Source organism: Octopus sinensis, linkage group LG11 (genome assembly GCF_006345805.1).
Source record: "Octopus sinensis linkage group LG11, ASM634580v1, whole genome shotgun sequence".
Classification (NCBI taxonomy): Eukaryota; Metazoa; Mollusca; class Cephalopoda; order Octopoda; family Octopodidae; genus Octopus; species Octopus sinensis.
The window spans coordinates 63,862,235-63,880,225 of NC_043007.1; the positions used below are offsets into that span (position 1 = coordinate 63,862,235).

The 17,991-nt window shown below is 36.0% G+C and overlaps 1 protein-coding gene across 4 annotated transcripts in view; it reads left to right on the forward strand.

The window, feature by feature from the left end:
- LOC115217405 (DNA repair protein XRCC3-like) overlaps positions 1-17,991 on the forward strand; it is a 215,100-nt gene that overhangs the window by 5,304 nt on the left and 191,805 nt on the right. Inside the window, exon 1 of one of the 4 annotated variants that reach the window (XM_036507602.1) lies at positions 9,816-9,834. The exons of the other annotated variants lie outside the window; for them this stretch is intronic. The gene's annotated coding sequence lies outside the window, so the exon portion shown is untranslated. Of the gene's footprint in view, positions 1-9,815; positions 9,835-17,991 lie in introns of those variants that run through there. 4 annotated transcript variants of the gene reach the window in all.

Consider the following 17,991-nt stretch of genomic DNA (forward strand, 5'->3'; position numbering starts at 1 on the left):
GAAAATTATCTCCGTTCACTTTGAGAATATAAAGACAAATTTAGCTGGAGCAAAATGAGTAATACAAGATAAGATTAATTTGCCTCTTCAATTCTCCAGAATTACATTTGATAAAAACTCACACACATTAGTGTCCATCCTTAGACATCAGAAAGATCAGTAATGCCACCAAAATTTTAAATATTTAGATCAAATGAAAGCAGATCATAGAAAAATGGCACATGATATGAAGTTAATGAAACTCAACTAAATCTAAAAACTTACCATAAAATATTTGCTATAGCTTTTTCACTATCTGTTGAAGTGACTCTCTTCCCGATATATTTACGCACCATGCAGTTAAAGAGAAGAAATTACTGAAATTAGCCATTACTGATTTTTCCACAATTTAGACATCATTTTTTGAAAATTGAAAATTACAAAATTAGACATTAATATGGGGAAAAATTGACTTGAAATTCAACAGAGAGAAGAATATTGATTGTTAAACACCAAACCTTATCCAGATAGTTTATTGACAATCTCAATTACAATTGGGTCAAATTTCAAAAAATTCTGGAAAAAAAGTACCTGTCACTAATGTTTCAAACTCTCTTAACTTCAACAACAACTATGCTGACCAATTTTTACTCCCAAAGATGATGCAATACTTGCAATGTAATAGTTTCAAACAGGTGGTGGGCAAAAATAACGAGAAATCAGAAATTACTCATTTTGCTCTCCGCCCATAATACAAAACATCTTGCCGATTGTGATAGTCAGCAAAATGGAAATAAAAATTATTCTTTCTGTGGTTCGGTACTGGTCCGCGCCCGATGGTTGGGGACCCTTGATATAGGAGACGGCATGACTGGTTTTTAAGTCAAATGTATCTTAAACAGTAGAATTTGTATTTTGGAAGAGAGGTAATTCAAGTATAATATTTCAGAATAACCTCCCTTAACTTGAATTTTCTTTTTTTTTTTTTACATGCGTTAAACCATTGATATTGTACAGTTCCATATTTAAGAGATGAGAAATTATGTACATTATTTACACTTGACGGATATTTGTCCTCACCTTGTTTGTTGTTAACACAACGTTTCGGCTGATATACCCTCCAGACTTCATCAGGTGTCTTGGGGAAATTTCGAACCTGGGTTCTCATTCAAGTTATCAGGTCACTGCCTGGATTAATAATAATAATAATGATAATTAATAATAACAACATAGAAAAATATCTTAGGAATGAGAACCCAGGTTCAAAATTTCCCCAAGACAACTGATGAAGGCTGGAGGGTATATCAGCCGAAACGTTAATAACAAACAAGATGAGGACAAATATCCGCCAAATGTAAATAATGTACATTGATACTGTATACAATTTTAAATCTTATACCAGCGTAATGTAATGGTATATTCATCCTCCGATTAGTGACTGAATTTCAGCATATAATGTTCCCTTTATCAGCTATTAAAAATGAACTATTCGTACAAGTTTATTTTATGCATACAATATTTTTCTGAGGTTTAGTTGTGTGACACTTTTGATATCTAATGTCTGGATGATCTGATATCACGAACATTTCTAATTTTCATGTTTTTTTTTTTACTTGAAAATTAACATATAAAGCGCAATAGGCTCCGATCGTGACTGTCAGGCACAGGTCGACAGGCCACGATCGTGGCCCAGATAGATGCGTTTGTTGGGGTCTAATGTTTTTTACGTGTGCATGGGAATCTCATTTTCATAAAATGTACTCAACAATCCATGCTATGTAAGTGCAAATCCCAGTGCTTTATGGGTTAAAAATGTTCACCGACCCATTGTTATAAATGAAAAGTTTTAACGGGACTGAGGGGAGGATTCTCATTAAAATTTGCAATTCTGTTAGGTCCAACGTCATCAAAATATACATTTAATAAGTTAGTATTTATAAAAATTTTAAGTTTTGAAAGACCCATGTCCGTTAAAAGTATGAATCCTTTTTGTGTGTTATCATTAAAACTGAAAATTTGTAAAAAGCTCTGAATCATCAAAATTAAGAATTCTTCTAAGACTAATGAGTTGAAATTTCTGAAAGATAACCTTGGGCAAGTGTCTTCTACTGTAGCCTTGGGCCGACCAAAGCCTTGTGACTGGATTTGGTAGACGGAAACTGAAAGAAGCCCGTCATGTATATATATATATATGGGGAGGATTCTGTCTAGCTGTGTCCCCCACTATCGCTTGACAACCGGTGGTGGTGTGTTTACATCTCCATAACTTAACGGTTCGGCAAATGAGATCCGATAGAATAAGTGTTGGGCTTTAAAAAAAAAAGAGATAAAACGAGTACAATATGATTCATTTAACTAAAAAAATTCTCCAAGGCGGAGAAAAAGGTAAAAGGTAAAAAAGTTATTTAATCTCTCTCTCTCTTTCTTTCACACACACACTCTCTCTCTCTCTCTCTCTCTCATTTGTTTCTTTATTTCTCAGCTTCTTTTGTGCACTTCCTTTCTCATCATTTTCAATGTCTTCATATTTTTCATCTTTGTCAGTCACATTTTCCTTATCTCGTTTTTTTCTTCCTATTTTCCTTTTATTTTTTCTCTCTTGCTTTCGTCTTCCATTTTTTTTCTTTCTCTATGAACCTCACAGTTTTTCACATTCAGCTCTCTGTCTTTTCTCTCTCACTTTTTCAACACCATACCTCCTACTCTCACTCTCCTGTGTTTCTTTTCTCTCCTTTTTTCTCCTCTTTCTCACCTTGTTCCATCCTCTTTCTCTCTACATCATTCACACCATTCCAGTAAGTGATTAATCCAACTTACTAAGTGTACATTGTTTATGCTTGTCCTATAAATAGCATTTTAAAAATAGGTTCAGTACAATCGTGAATCTGTTATCATTAAGACCATGCTAGAATGAGCATAAAGAAGCCTTTTTTTTCTACAAAACTAATATTGCTGTGGAGGACTTTCAGCTTAGATGCAATGGATAACTTTAAGAAATCCCTAATCTGCTAATGCAAGTGGGGTGGGGGTGGGAGTATTGCTAATTCAAGATAAATTCTATAGGAATGGAAATGCTGTCAGCAAGGTCTGTCTGAGATTCACATTGAGTTGTGAAGTGTGTGTACGGGAAGTGCTGTCCTCTAGTAAACTTGTTTAAAGATGCTGAAAGTAGCAAGCACAGTCTGAGTATATGGGCCTACTTTTACCATATACCTGTAGGCCAACGATTAATAATCAGGTGATGGTATTTACTCTAGGTATTCAAAGTAATTTTGAATATGTAGAGTACATAGATTGGCTTCTTCTCTGAGTACCTTATTACTCATATGTATACTGTACATATCATTTACTTCCACTCATCCAATTTCTGTGAAAGATACTCCCAAAATTCCTCAAAAGTTAGAGAGAATGCTGAACCCATTCACAACTGGATGTGCACACTGGTCTATGAATAAAATACAAATACTCCTTTTGCATGTGATCTACAAGAGAGATTACTTTAGTTTCTTTTTAATTTATTTTTCAATTTCTAAAATCCCTTACATTTTTACAAAAAACCAGCACTAAATTCACATCATTTCTTAAGAAAAAGAAATGTGCCACTTTGCCGGGTGATCTACAATTTAAAGGGAGGTTACTTTGGGTTACTCTTCCGTTACTTTGTGTTAGTGCTACTTTCCATGTGATCTACTTGAGCAAATTTACTTTAGTGGGTGATCTGTGCACTTATTTTAATTATTATATGTTTTTTTTTTATTAAAATAGTAAGAATTTGGAATACATTTACAATGCTGTACAAAATAATTTAAAAAGTAACCTTAAGTAATCTCCCTTGTAGATCACATGCCAAAGGAGCACCCAAATGGCAATCTCATGTGTCTCTGGAGCAAAATTCTCTTCTGAGCATGGAATGAAGATGCACAGGATGAAAAAGGGCTCTATGAAAACTTTCATGAATGAGTAGCAGCACACTACAAGCAGATCAGAAAATCAAAGCTGAAAGTCATACTACAATACAAAGGACATCTATGCTACTAAATGCCAGAAGCTCAACCTGCCATTTGGGAGAGACTGAATGAAGTGAAAATTCACAAGCTGAATGAGCTGGTAAGAAGGAATGTTCTTGAACACAACAAGCCACATTTGGTGATATTGTTTATGCAACCCTGCAGGAACACATGTAGAATAAAATTGCCAAAGATGAAAGCACTTCCTCATAAATCCAGCTGTGGGTGAGAAATGGATAACATGCAGAGGAAGAAATGAGACCTCAAGAAAAGATGAAAACTGCAGCAGATTTTGAGATTTTAAGGTTGGAGAAGCTCTGGAAAAACCCGAAAGCTGGATAGAGTGCTGTCATTGATGCAGACGCAGTGAGAAGGAGGCAAAGTAAAAATTTTAAAAAATCCAATTTGCTTCTTTAGGGACCCTTTACAATTTGTCAAGAAACTATTTGATTAGCTAATGTCTGGAAGGCAGTGGATAGTGAAATTCGGGAACAACATCTTAAGAAATCTTATTCTGATTCTCTTTACCTTTGTGAGGTATCATTTGAAATCCAGGAGCTGATGTGGCCAACAATGCCAGAGGAAATTGTCGATAACAAACCACCAACATTGAATGAAATAAAGGAAATGGTTCAGAAAGTCAGTGCCACCTTTGTCAAATGGAATTCCCTATCTGCTGTGTGAAAAATGTCCTAAGGTTCTTGGGTTGCTCCAAATAGTGTTATGGTCAATATGGAGGAACCTGATAATCAGCAACTAGTGGATGATAGCTGGCAGTATGTATATTCCCAAAGAACAAAACTCATATAACAACACTTCTAAATACTGAGAGGAAAATCTTCTGTTATAGCAGCAAAGTTTACAAAATACCTCACAGGTAATAAGTGTGTGGATATGTTGTCCAGAAAGGAGGCATCACAGGAATCTTTGGATGCATAAACAGAAATTACTCTTTCATAAGGAAGTGGACACTTAGACATTCCAAAACCTTTCTGTGGCAAGATAATTCAAAATCTTTGACCTACTTCTTCACACTGTCCTCAGTTTTAAAAACCAGGCACATTTACCTTCTTTATAGGTAACTTTCCTTTCTCTAATTTTTGAATAAGAAAGATTCCAGAAAAGCTGTACCCTTGTTGGTGATGGAAGTTTGCCAAGCAGATTTTTTTTTTCTTGGGCAATTAAATTAATATTCAAAATCTGCATGTTGTTAGCAATACTGGCAAATGAAAAACTCTTATTCTTTTTCTTGTTTTATTCATCTGACTGTGTGTGTGTGATCATGTTTTTGTGTGCACTGATTGTATAGCTGTTTGCCTTAACACTGTGAATATTCAAGTTTTTTTTTTCTTCAAAAAAGTCATTTTTTTTTCTTGTAAAAGAAATGTTTATATTGTGCTGTATTATAAAATATTTTTTTTTTCTTCTGATTACTGTCTGTAAAAGTGTGTCTTCATTTGAATTTATAATAGCATATCTGATTACAACAGTCCTACCGTCACTCTGGTAAGCATCCCTTCCCACTCCTCCATATGATGAAGGCATCTTGAGTTTCTAGTAACAATGTTTACAAAATATGAAATATGAAGACCTTCCAAGAAACCTTGTCGACCTCATTCACACTTACTATGTTATAAAATTTCTTTATAACAACAGTAGTAATAATAATAATAATAATAATAATAATTATTATTATTATTATTATTATATTTTTTATTATTAATATTATTATTATTTTTATTATTATTATTATTATTATTATTATTATTATTATTATTATTATTATTATAGACTAATGAAGCTTTAGAACATCAGACAAAATGACTTGTGATATTCCTTTGGTTCTTTACTTTCTGAATTCAAATCTTGCTGGGGTCAATTTTACCTTTCATTCCCCTGGAACCAGTGAAATAAAGTAGCAGTCAAGTACTGGGTTTGATAGTATCAACTAACTCCCTCACCTTGAAGCTGCTAATTTAGACCTTGTACCTAAATTACAAACAATTATAATTGTTGTTGTTGTTGTTGCCAAGGTTATGGTATGGTAAAGTAATTTAGTTTCTGCTTGTTTTCATTGAAAAATACATTAACGTGTAAACTTTGCCTTGTAGGACTTGATAAAATAAACATTAGCAGAGTTAATTTAATCAATTCTGAAATTTTCCTCCATAAAATAAAAAATAAAATTAAAAAGTACTTTAAGCCTGATGAATTAAGAAATCATTATATTCATAAAAATCAAAAGGAATGCTGTTTCTTTATCTTTCTCAAGTTATTTGTATGATTTATTTATCTCAAGCAAGAAAGAAGGGAGAAAAAATATAAGGTGAAAGATGGACCTATTCACCTAACATTATTCTATGTTTAGATCTCTATGGTTACAATGCTTTTAATTCACTCAGCTCTTGTATATAACCGAATTCCTCACTTTTCAGCTCTGCCATTCCTTCTTCCCACCCACTAACCATCATTAAAGAAGATTCTTTTTGCATATGATGATACATGTAGCTATTTTATTTCCAAGGCACTTTTTTTTTCTTTCTTTACCTTTAATAACTACTTATCTCTTGCAAGGTTTGAAATGGTATATCAAGTAGATTTACCATTTCAAGTGGAATAGTATATTCAAGTAGTATATACCATTAACCTATTTTCAGCTTATCTATCTTTGAGAATTGCTCTTCCACTATTCTATAGCAATTAAACACTTCATCCACCACTGCCCTTCACAGCCATTGTTGCTAAATCTAGCATATTTCCCTCCTTGCAAATAAATGTTATCTTTGGCATACACACACAGAGCATAAAAATAATGGTTAGACTATGTATTTTTTTTTTCTTGTGTATAACATGAAAGAGAGGAGTCACACATAAAGACTAGTATATACATTTAGTGTCATATATCAATTCCATACAATGGTTTCTTGGTGGTGTCCAGACGACATGGGTATTTTTAGAGGACTTGTACAGTTGTTGAGGAAGCAAAAGATTTTGTAGTGGTAATAGCCCTGTAATAGATGATGGCCACAATATATCTGGTGGTCTTAGCCTAAATTTAAGCCAATCATATTTCAAGTACGTTTGTATGATCACGTGATTCAAATGGAAATTTCCACACAGTTTTCTGTCACAACATGATCATAAAAGAGGACACATGGGACAAACTGCAGAGCAGAGGCTCAAGAGAAGCCAGAGATCTTGAGAGAATGCAGGGGCTTTGTAGAGGATTCCTGGTCAGCCATTCTCATCTCTCACTTCTCGCCAGCACAAACATATAATGATCTCACCTCTTGCCAAACATACATAAACACATTTCTGGTATTCAGCAATAGAGCTTTCAGAAATACACCCTTTGTCATGTCAATATGGAAGTAAATGTCATTCATTAAAACTGAATATTGTGGTTGGTTTTATCTTTTATATTTTACCTGTTTCAGTTATTTGACTGCAGCCATGCTGGGGCACTACCTTGAAGAATTTTCAGTCAACTGTACTAACCCCAGTACTATTTTTTTAAAGCATGGTACTTATTTTATTGGTCTCTTTTGCTGAACTGCTAAGTTATGGGGACGTAAACACACCAGCATCAGCAGTGGTGGTGGATGTCAAACACAGATTCAATTACACACACACACTAGACTTCTTTCAGTTTCCATCCACCAAATCCACTAACAAGGCTTAGGTCAGTGCTATAGCAGAAGACACTTGCCCAAGGTGTCATGCAGTGGGATTGAACCTGGAACCATGTGGTTGGGAAGCAAGATTCTTACCACACATCCAAGATGGGAATTGACATGCAGCATGAACAAATCTCCAAAACTCACACTTTCATCTCTTAGATCATAAGTTTCAAATTGGAATGTTCTCTATCGTAGAATTTTTCTTATGGTTTAATAAATAGAGGAAAGGCTGTGGCTGTGACACTTTTTCAAGGTCTCCCAGAGTGGAGGGTTGAGATAAATGGCAGAAGTTGTCTACAGATTGAATACCTGACATGAATGCTTTTCACAGAGTGAACTTGACCAAAAATCATGTATGGTCAGATGGTGGTGGAATGGTCCCTTTAAGAAAACTTCAATACAGTTTCCCTATACCTCATTTTCCTCACAAATTTTCTCAGGCATCATTTCATGTTAATCTAGAAAAAAAAGACACCAGATTTATTAATATTACTTTTACAAGATATTCAGAAGAGCTAAAGTGGTGATAGTACCCATAACCCTCACAGGCCCACCTCAAAGATGAGATCAATGTGTTTAGTTTAAGCATCTGTAGTTTGAAACATCAATAATAATAATAATGATAATAATGATGATGATGATGATGAGGATGATGATGATAATAATAATAATAATAATAATAATAATAATAATAATAATAATATTATGGGCTAACAAAGAATTTCAGTGGGTAAAATATTTGAAACTGTTTAATGCAGAGTTTGAAAGGTGTGACATGGTAGGAGTAATATGAGGAAGGAGTGGTGTAGAAGTAAAGACCATTGGAGTATCAATAGGAATGCCAGAGAGAGGAGAGAGATGAAATAGTATGTCTGTGAGTTAGTGGTTGTAATGTGCTAGTGAGTAAATCTACCTACCAATAAGCCAGATGGGTTTCTTTTGGATACCATTTAGTATGTCAGTGTGTGTGTATTGCAGCACTATTGTTCCAGATATGTAAGCAGAATGCCAACTTGAGTGCATGCCTACCATAGAGATAGAAAAGTCATGATTATAATTTATTCCTTTGCTCAGTTACAACAATCCTCACACAAATCTAACTGGAACACTCAATGATAAGCCTTTAACAATTTTTATTTTTTTGTATTTTATTAATATAAAGCGTAAGCAAAACACTGTAAGCTTTTTATGCAATAACATTATTTTCATTATGAAAATATTCTATGTATCCTGTGTACTTGTGCATGTGTGTATGTGACTTGAGCGTGTAAAAGTTTTGCTAAGTATGATTATTCATTTCATTTATTTGTTCAGTGATTCATATGATTGAATCAATATATCACATAAGAATACTTGAGGGTACTGAGGAAATAAAGGTCAAGAGGAGATTTAGCAGGATTTTTCTTCTTTTTTAATGGTTTCACACATAGAAGTGGAAGTGTCTATGACCTTTGCAGTCTTCTTCCCAACTACCTCAAACCAATGAGTTTGAACAGTTGATGTTCAATTTAAACATCTGTAAGGACATCTACAGAAAAAGGTGAAGATGGAATTCTAGAAGGTTGATATTTTGAGGGATAAGGATTAGGTATAGTGCTTAGTGTAGAGTAGTGGTTCTTAATCAGGATCCATATGGCCCTTGGAGGTCCATAAAAGATTTTATTGTTTAAATTTAGGTGCAATAAATTGGTTATAATTCTACAATACACAAAATATTTTTAGAATTTTATTTATACAATTTCTAAAAATATTTAATTATAAAAATACAAGAGGATTTTTTTTTAAACATTGAATGGCTATGAGGGTTCACCCAAGCAAAATAGGGATCAAAGGGGTCCATAGGTAAAAACAAATGGTTGAGAATTGCTGGTGCAGAGTTTAGAGTCAAAACAAAGTGAGACACAGGGATATCAGGTGAGCTTGAGTGGAGCAGGTATGCATCTAATTACTTTCATATCATTTTGTGTGTGTGTGTGCATGCATGCATGGGTGAAAAAGTTGTAAATGAGTGTTACTGTTACATAGGAAATGTTATTCATTTCTAATCTTCTGTGAAAACATGTCCAGCCATAGGGAAATATTACCTTACTTGGAAACAGGTGAAGGCTGTCAACAGAAAGGGCAGCTGGTCATAGGAAATCTGCCTCAGTGAATTCTGTCTTACTCATGTGAGTATGAAAATGTGAACACTAAAACAATGGTAATGATAATCATGTGGGAATAACTGTTTTGCATTTAGTTGATACTAGTTCGTTACATGTCGCTACACTGCCGGTAAAAATATTTGTCAATCATACATGTACCTTCTTTTAATAGTAGACTGTTATATATTGGAAGTCTTGTTAGGTAGTGTGGTGACAACAGTCTACCTATCTATCTATCTTTCATACACACACGCACTCTCTTTCTCTCTCTCTCTCTCTCTCGACAACAAGTTGTCATTATGATGAAAGTCTTTTTGCAAGATTAACTTTTGCATTTAGTTGATATTACTTATGATATAAGACCTAATACTCTCTCTCCCTCTCTTTCTTTCTCTCTCCCTCTTTCTCTCTCTCTCTTTCTCTCTCTCTGTTCTATAGATCTAGAAGTTATTGTTATAAGAAATCATTATGAACAAACATGCCAGTTCTCAAAAAATACACAAAACACACACAAACACATACACACACAAGCACACACACACATGCATGCTTATGCACACATGATATACATAACTGTGAGCTCCCCACTTCAAACTGATGAAGAATAGCCTCCTCTTTGAATAACATGAATATACATTTTATTAATCTATTATATATATATATTGAGTACTTTTTTCTCCCTTTTGTAAATTCAGTCTTATATATATATATCACTGTTCATCAGCATCACTTAAATGTCGACTTTTCCCTGATTGCACGGGTCAAATGTCATTTGTTGAGGTGAAGTTTCTACATCTGGATGCCTTTCCTCTCATCAACCCTCACCTGATTCTAAGTAAGGTAATATTTCCCCATGTAAAAAAAAAAAAGACATCCCCCCACTTTTGGTCATGAATGACCAAGGGATTGCACCTAGAAAGTTGCCCATACATACCAGCCTTCCCTCTCCATGCCACCAATGTTATCCAAGGAAAGGCAAAGGCTGATACAGCTTGGCACCTGTGACGTTGCAACTCATTTCTACAGCTGAGTGAACTAGAGCAACATGAAATAAAGTGTCTTGCCCAAGAAAACAACACACAGCCCGGTCCAGGAATCAAACTCACTACTTCATGATTGTGAGCCCAATGCTCTAATCACTGAGCCTTCCCATGACCAGACATATTTTCGCAGAAGATTAGAAACAAAGGACACTGCTTGCATAACAATGTCATACGTTTACAACTATCATGTGATATCAAGGCAAAGAGAAAGTAATGTACACACACACACCTTCATACATACATATATGTATATATTACAGGCTTCTTTCATCTGCTTCAATACGGGATTCATGTACATGGCTTTGGGCAACCTGGGAGTAGAATGGAAGCAACTTACTCAAGGTGCTACACAGTGGGACTGAACCCCAAACCATGTGATTGGGTAGCACAGCCACACCTGTACCTAAATCATTCATAAATACACCTTCACAGTGTATGTGAGTAATATAAAATTAGAGAGGTGATTCCTTAATATCAGCCTATCGCAAAGAAAATAAATTTCAGTGTGAAGCTATGAAAGGACAGGTAACAGTCAGACTGCTGACCTGGGGCTAAATGGCAACAACATTGCTAATTGCTGACATACACAGACACACACACATACATGTACACAAATACACACCATACGCAAACACACACACACATGCCCAGGTCTAATTGCATAGTAGTCAGCTAGTGACTATTTTTGATGTTATGTTGACAATTTGTGTCATTACATGTTCACATACACACGTGTTTCAGTTTGTGTGTATGTGTATCTCTGCACAAGTATGCATGTATGTATGTGCCATATGTGTGAGTGTTTTGTGTACACATGTCTATTTATGTTATATAGCTGTATGTCTGTAAATGAAGTGCACGCATTGTAAGATTACATATGTGTATAGTTTTACATCAGACAAAGCCACACACAGACCTTATATCCCCTACATACACACACAAACACACACACATGCACACTCTTTAGCTACTGAATGACTATGATTTGTTTATTGTTAATTACCAAGTTCCAACAATGACTAGTCACAGCTTATTCTGACAAACTCTCTCTCTCACTTTCTCGCTTCTCTCCCTTTCACTCACACACTTTTTAGATTAGGTTAATAAAAGATGAAGGACAGATCTCATTCAGCCAATCACTTGATGTGCTGTTTACACTAAATAAGTCCTGTCTAGTGAGATTGGAGAATGGTCAATAATTGGGTGGGTGGGTGGGGTAAAACTTATTTACTGCTAGATAGGTTTGAAATTTCATTCTTCACTTACCCCCACTCTCTTTATCTTTCATCATGCAATCATGTGTGAATGTATTTATATAAATATAGTTTGTTTATATATTTATACATATATACACACACACACACACATATATTGTGTTTTTGAGCAAATCACTTCAATTTATCTTCCTCTGTGCTCATTTCAACATTTGACACTCGTGCACCTGTAGAGGCAATGTTGATATGATGGAGGTAATGTGCCTATGTGAAACATAAACATTTGATCACTATAAACAAATCATCCATTTAGTTGTTCAGCAAGAAATTCTGGAACTCTCATCGGCCATCTAATGATGAGAGAGTCTATAATGTATATATATATATATATTTATAAAAAGAAGTTTGAAAATGCTACTATATAAGATAAATTTTAATTTTCTTAGAGATTTTACATGTTTCGGTTCTTCTTGAAAAAACGAACTTTATCAAAAATATTTTTAAAAGATAAGTGTAATAAAAAAGCTCATAGGTGCAGGAGTGGCTGTGTGGTAAGTAGCTTGTTTACCAACCACATGGTTCCGGGTTCAGTCCCACTGCGTGGCACCTTGGGCAAATGTCTTCTACTATAGCCTCGGGCCGACCAAAGCTCTGTGAGTGGATTTGGTAGACGGAAACTGAAAGAAGCCCGTCGTATATATGTATATATATATGAGTGTGTGTGTGTCTCCGTGTTCGTCCCCCTAGCATTGCTTGACAACCGATGCTGGTGTGTTTATGTCCCCGTTACTTAGCGGTTTGACAAAAGAGACCGATAGAATAAGTACTCGGCTTACAAAAGAATAAGTCCCGGGATCGAGTTGCTCAATTAAAGGCGGTGCTCCAGCATGGCCGCAGTCAAATGACCGAAACAAAGAAAAGAGTAATTGTTTCATAATTACAGCGATTGAATCTAGTCAACACACAACACAGCCATTATGTTCCTCTCCTCACAAAACACTACCACGTGGACTCTGTCGAGACTAGTAAGAAACGATTATGAACTTTTTTATTACACTTAACTTTTAAAAATATTTTTGATAAGGTTCGTTTTTTCACGAACTAAAACATGTAAAATATCTAAGAAAATTAAAATTCATCTTATATAGTAGCGTTTTCAAACTTCTTTTTTATAAATATATACCCACTCGTATGCCACCAACACTTTATATATGTATATATATATATATATATATATATATATATATATATCATCATCACCATCATCATCATCATCGTTTAACGTCCGCTTTCCATGGACGGTTCAACTGGGGTCTAGGAAGCCCGAAGGCTGCACCAGGCCAGTCAGATCTGGCGGTGTTTCTACAGCTGGATGCCCTTCCTAACGCCAACCACTCCATGAGTGTAGTGGGTGCTTTTTATGTGCCACCGACACAGGTGCCAGACGAGGCTGGCGAACGGCCACGCTCGGATAGTATTTTTTATGTGCCACCGGCACGGAGGCCAGTCGATGCGGGGCTGGCTACGGCCACATTCGGATGGTTCTCTTATGTGCCACCGGCACTGGTACCACAAACTACAAATTCCATTGATGTTGATCGATTTTGATTTTGATTTGATTCTTTGATTTTCACTTGCCTCAACAGGTCTTCACAAGTAGAGTTATGTGTCCCAAGAAGGTAGGTATGCACAGGTGGACTGACTACGTCCCCAGGTAGGGACCACGGGTTGTTGCCTCACTTGTCCTGCCGGGTCTTCTCACGCACAGCATACTTCCAATGGTCTCAGTCTCTGGTCATTTCCTCGGTGAGACCTAAAGAGCGAAGGTCGTGTTTCACCACCTCGTCCCAGGTTTTCCTGGGTCTACCTCTTCCACAGGTTCCCTCAACCGCTAGGGTGTGGCACTTTTTCACACAACTATCTTCATCCATTCTTACCACGTGTCCATACCAGCGTAGACGTCTCTCTTGCACACCACATCTGATGCTTCTTAGGTCCAATTTTTCTCTCAAGGCACTTACACTCTGTCGGGTATGAACACTGACATTACATATCCATCGGAGCATACTGGCTTCATTTCTTGCGAGCTTACACATATCCTCAGCAGTCACGGCCCATGTTTCACTGCCATGTAGCATGGCTGTTCGTACACATGCATCATACAGTCTGCCTTTTACTCTGAGTGAGAGGCCTTTTGTCACCAGCAGAGGTAAGAGCTCTCTGAACTTTGCCCAGGCTATTCTTTCTCTAACAGTTACACTTTTGGCACACCCACCCCCGCTACTGACTTGATCACCTAGGTAACGGAAACTATCAACTATTTCTAGTTTTTCTCCTTGGCGGAAGTTGGTCTCTGCGCATTTTCAGTGTTTATTGCACCAGAGCATCTGCTACATACAAAAACTATATTCCTAGTTAGCCTTCCTTTGACATTGCTGCACCTCTTATGTGTCCATAGCTTACACTTGGTGCATCTTATAGAGTTCCTACCTACCCCTTTTCTACAGATCGAGCAGGGCCATATACATATATATATATATATATATATATATATATATATATATATATATAAAATATTTCACAACAGTATATACGCATACTAAATCATCAATATACATATATACATCAAAATACACAGATAGATGTACACAGACCACATACATATGCAGACATATATATGCAAGATGTAAATATACACACAAATACACATATACATATGTATACGCAATCTTGTCCGCATGCAAAAATCACTTGGTGTACACATATCGACGAGAAGTAAAACACAGGGAGGGGGAAGAAAAAGAAAAGAAAAGGTAACAATCTTATAAGCAACAGATAGCTAAAGAAGTGAGTAAGAGAAGGTGGGGGGGCGTAAAGTTACAGGACTCTATACAAGTAACGAATAGGGGGAGAAAAAATAACGAAAGAAAGGAAGAAAGAAAGAAGTCTGAATATGCATAATGAACGTTCACAAAATAAAATTTCGTATACATGTGTATATAAAAGTGTATATTAGCAGTAAATACACATATAAATATACAGAGATAAGTACGTAAATACACAATCACACAAATTCAAGTGAATACATGCATACATGTACATCCATGTATGTATGTGCATAAGTATAAACATACATGCTTACTTACACATATACATAGGCACATACATACGAATACATATGCATGCCAACAATGCAAATAGTTACATAAAAACATGTCTAGGTCCTGATATATATATATACGAACAACATTATTTTAAAAAATTGCTGAGTGCATAATAATAAAATTTAAATAAAATACATGCAAAATAGAACACCCTATATCAAATTATTTATAAATCAAGCAATTAAAATGGGTTTATAAAATACAATAAAATAAAATAAAATAAAAGCAGAATCCTAAACAAAATAATAATATTTGTATATAACAGTCGAAAGTTTTCCTTAAGAAATATGTCGAAATATATATAAAAACTTTGTGATGCAGAATAAATCATGCATAATACGAAACAAATCCAACAGTGTGATCAAAAACTAGTCGTAGAATCAAAAATATACGCTTTCCATATGGGATATTGCTAGTTAACATTTTAAATTTAGTTGCGTGTCTGCAGGAATTCAAGAGTTCGCTTCTTTGATTTAAAGAATTATTGTCCTGGAATAAAATAAAATATTTTTCCAGTAGACATAAATCGCACTTGATCATTCTTTTATGAGCACCGTGCCTGTATGGTGCAGCTCTATCCAAAATACTCCATGTCATGTTGAAAGGTCGGGCTTCTTTTTCTTTTAATTCCCAGACATATTTCACCAGACTGGTCTTCGTCCTATATTCGGAGTATCTAAAGGAATGTTTATGTGAATAGAATCGGGTTTTAAAAGAATTTTCAGAAGCCCCTGTATAAGTTCTATAATCGCGCAAGCCATCTATCTGTACCTTGGGTCTATATACGATTCCTTTCTCCAGACATTTTCCTTCCAATGGACAGGAGGAGCCATCTTTGCAATTTCAAAAATTTTTAGAGAATTGGCACTATACTTATTAGCAATTATCCTACTGTTGTGTTGGTTAACAAAAGAGGCGAAGTTTCTGCAGTGAGAATAGTTGATCTTAAGCGTTCTATTAAATATTCTATAAAATTCATGGTCAGGTTGAAAATGCCTAGAGACTTATTTCAAGAATTCCCTACCTATATTTGTTTTTACTGCCAAATTGAAAGGTGGGTTGAACCACAAAACTTTCCTAGTCCTAGTTCTACGTGAAGCATTACTGCTAGCATTAATTAAAGGGAAGCCATCCCTTTGCAAATACTGATAGGGCACAGAAAGTGTGTCTAAAGCCAGCTGGAGGAGGTGTCCTCCTGGAGCTACAAACTACAGTAGCATCCACCCTTAGGGGTTAGCCATATTTAAATGGCAAATATACATCACGATGTGTTGCAGCTACTGTTTATAACTCGCTCTAAGATTTAATATATATATATATATATATATATATATATATATACATGTATATATATATAAAGTATATATATATTTTTTTTTTTGCTGTAGTTTCAGCTCATAGCTGCGGCCATGCTGATGCACCACCGTTTTGCTACAATGTTATTAATATGTGGCACTTCGTGAAGAATGGAGTTTTATGTAGCTTCCCTCATTTGCACCTCTTGCCGTAAGGTAGGTTCATCTGGGACTCTTGACAGGAAGAGGTCCAGTTTTGATTTAAAAACGCCTACATCTACTTTGTGCAGGTTCCTCAGGCTCTTTGGGAAAATATTAAAAAGCTGTGGGCCCCTGAAACCCAGGCTGTTGCAGTAACTGGTCCTGAAGCGCGATTGCATTGCTGATATCTTTGGCACTATGCAGTATTGTTCCGTTCGGCATTGGTGTTGCTTTCAATGCCAAAATTTGGCACAATTCCTTCCAGGATCTTTCAGATGTATATTACTGCATACCTCTCCTGCCTTCTCTCCAGGGAGTAGAGTCTTAGCTATTTCAGCCTTTCCCAGTAGCTGAACAGGTGCAAAGAGACGATGTTCTTTGTGAATCTTCTCTGGATTGCTTCAAGATCCACTGTTAATTTCACACTTGTGGGTGATCATAGCTGTGAACAGTAATCCAGGTGGCTGAGGACGAATGTCCTCCAGAGGACCATCATGGTTTCCTTATCTCTGGTTCTCAGGATCCAGCCAGCCAGTCGTCTGCACTTTGTCGCCATCCTTGTAATGTGCACATGTCAATACCCAGGTCCCTCACTGATTTAGGCTCTGGGATTGAAATTCCCTGTGGAACCCTGTGCCCTGTAAGTTTCATATTCAGTTTTGGATGCTGGTAGCACAGGGCTTGGAATTTTTCAGCATTAAACTGCATATTATTATCATCAGCCCATCTGTAAATTGAGTCCAACTCCTGCTGCAGATGTGCAACTTTGCTGGGGTTCTGTATTTTCTGCGAAACTTTCGTATCTTCTGCATAGCTTGCTAGGGTGACTATCTGGGTACTTGCGGGCATATCGGAGTGGGCCACTATAAAAAGCAGTGGTCACAATATAGTGCCCTGTGGAACACTGCTCACTATTTGTGTTTTCATAGAGGTGGCTCCAAACTCACAATCTTTGCATCAATGGCAGGTTCTGATGAAAACATATATATATAAATGGTGCTGTGAATAAATATAGTGACCCAAGAATATTATACCAGACTTAGAAGAATATAGCAGTCAGCACTCCCTTCTTACAAGACTGTATCCCACAATGCATTTGCAGTACCAGTGTTGATGCCAACATTTGAGATACTTGACTGGTCTGTAAATGAAATCCACTCTATAGGCATTAAAACCTGCATGATCCTGATATCAACTGGAAGCTTCCACAAAAACTGATATTGACAGGCTCTACCTAAGAAGAGATGAGGGAGGTAGAGGCTTG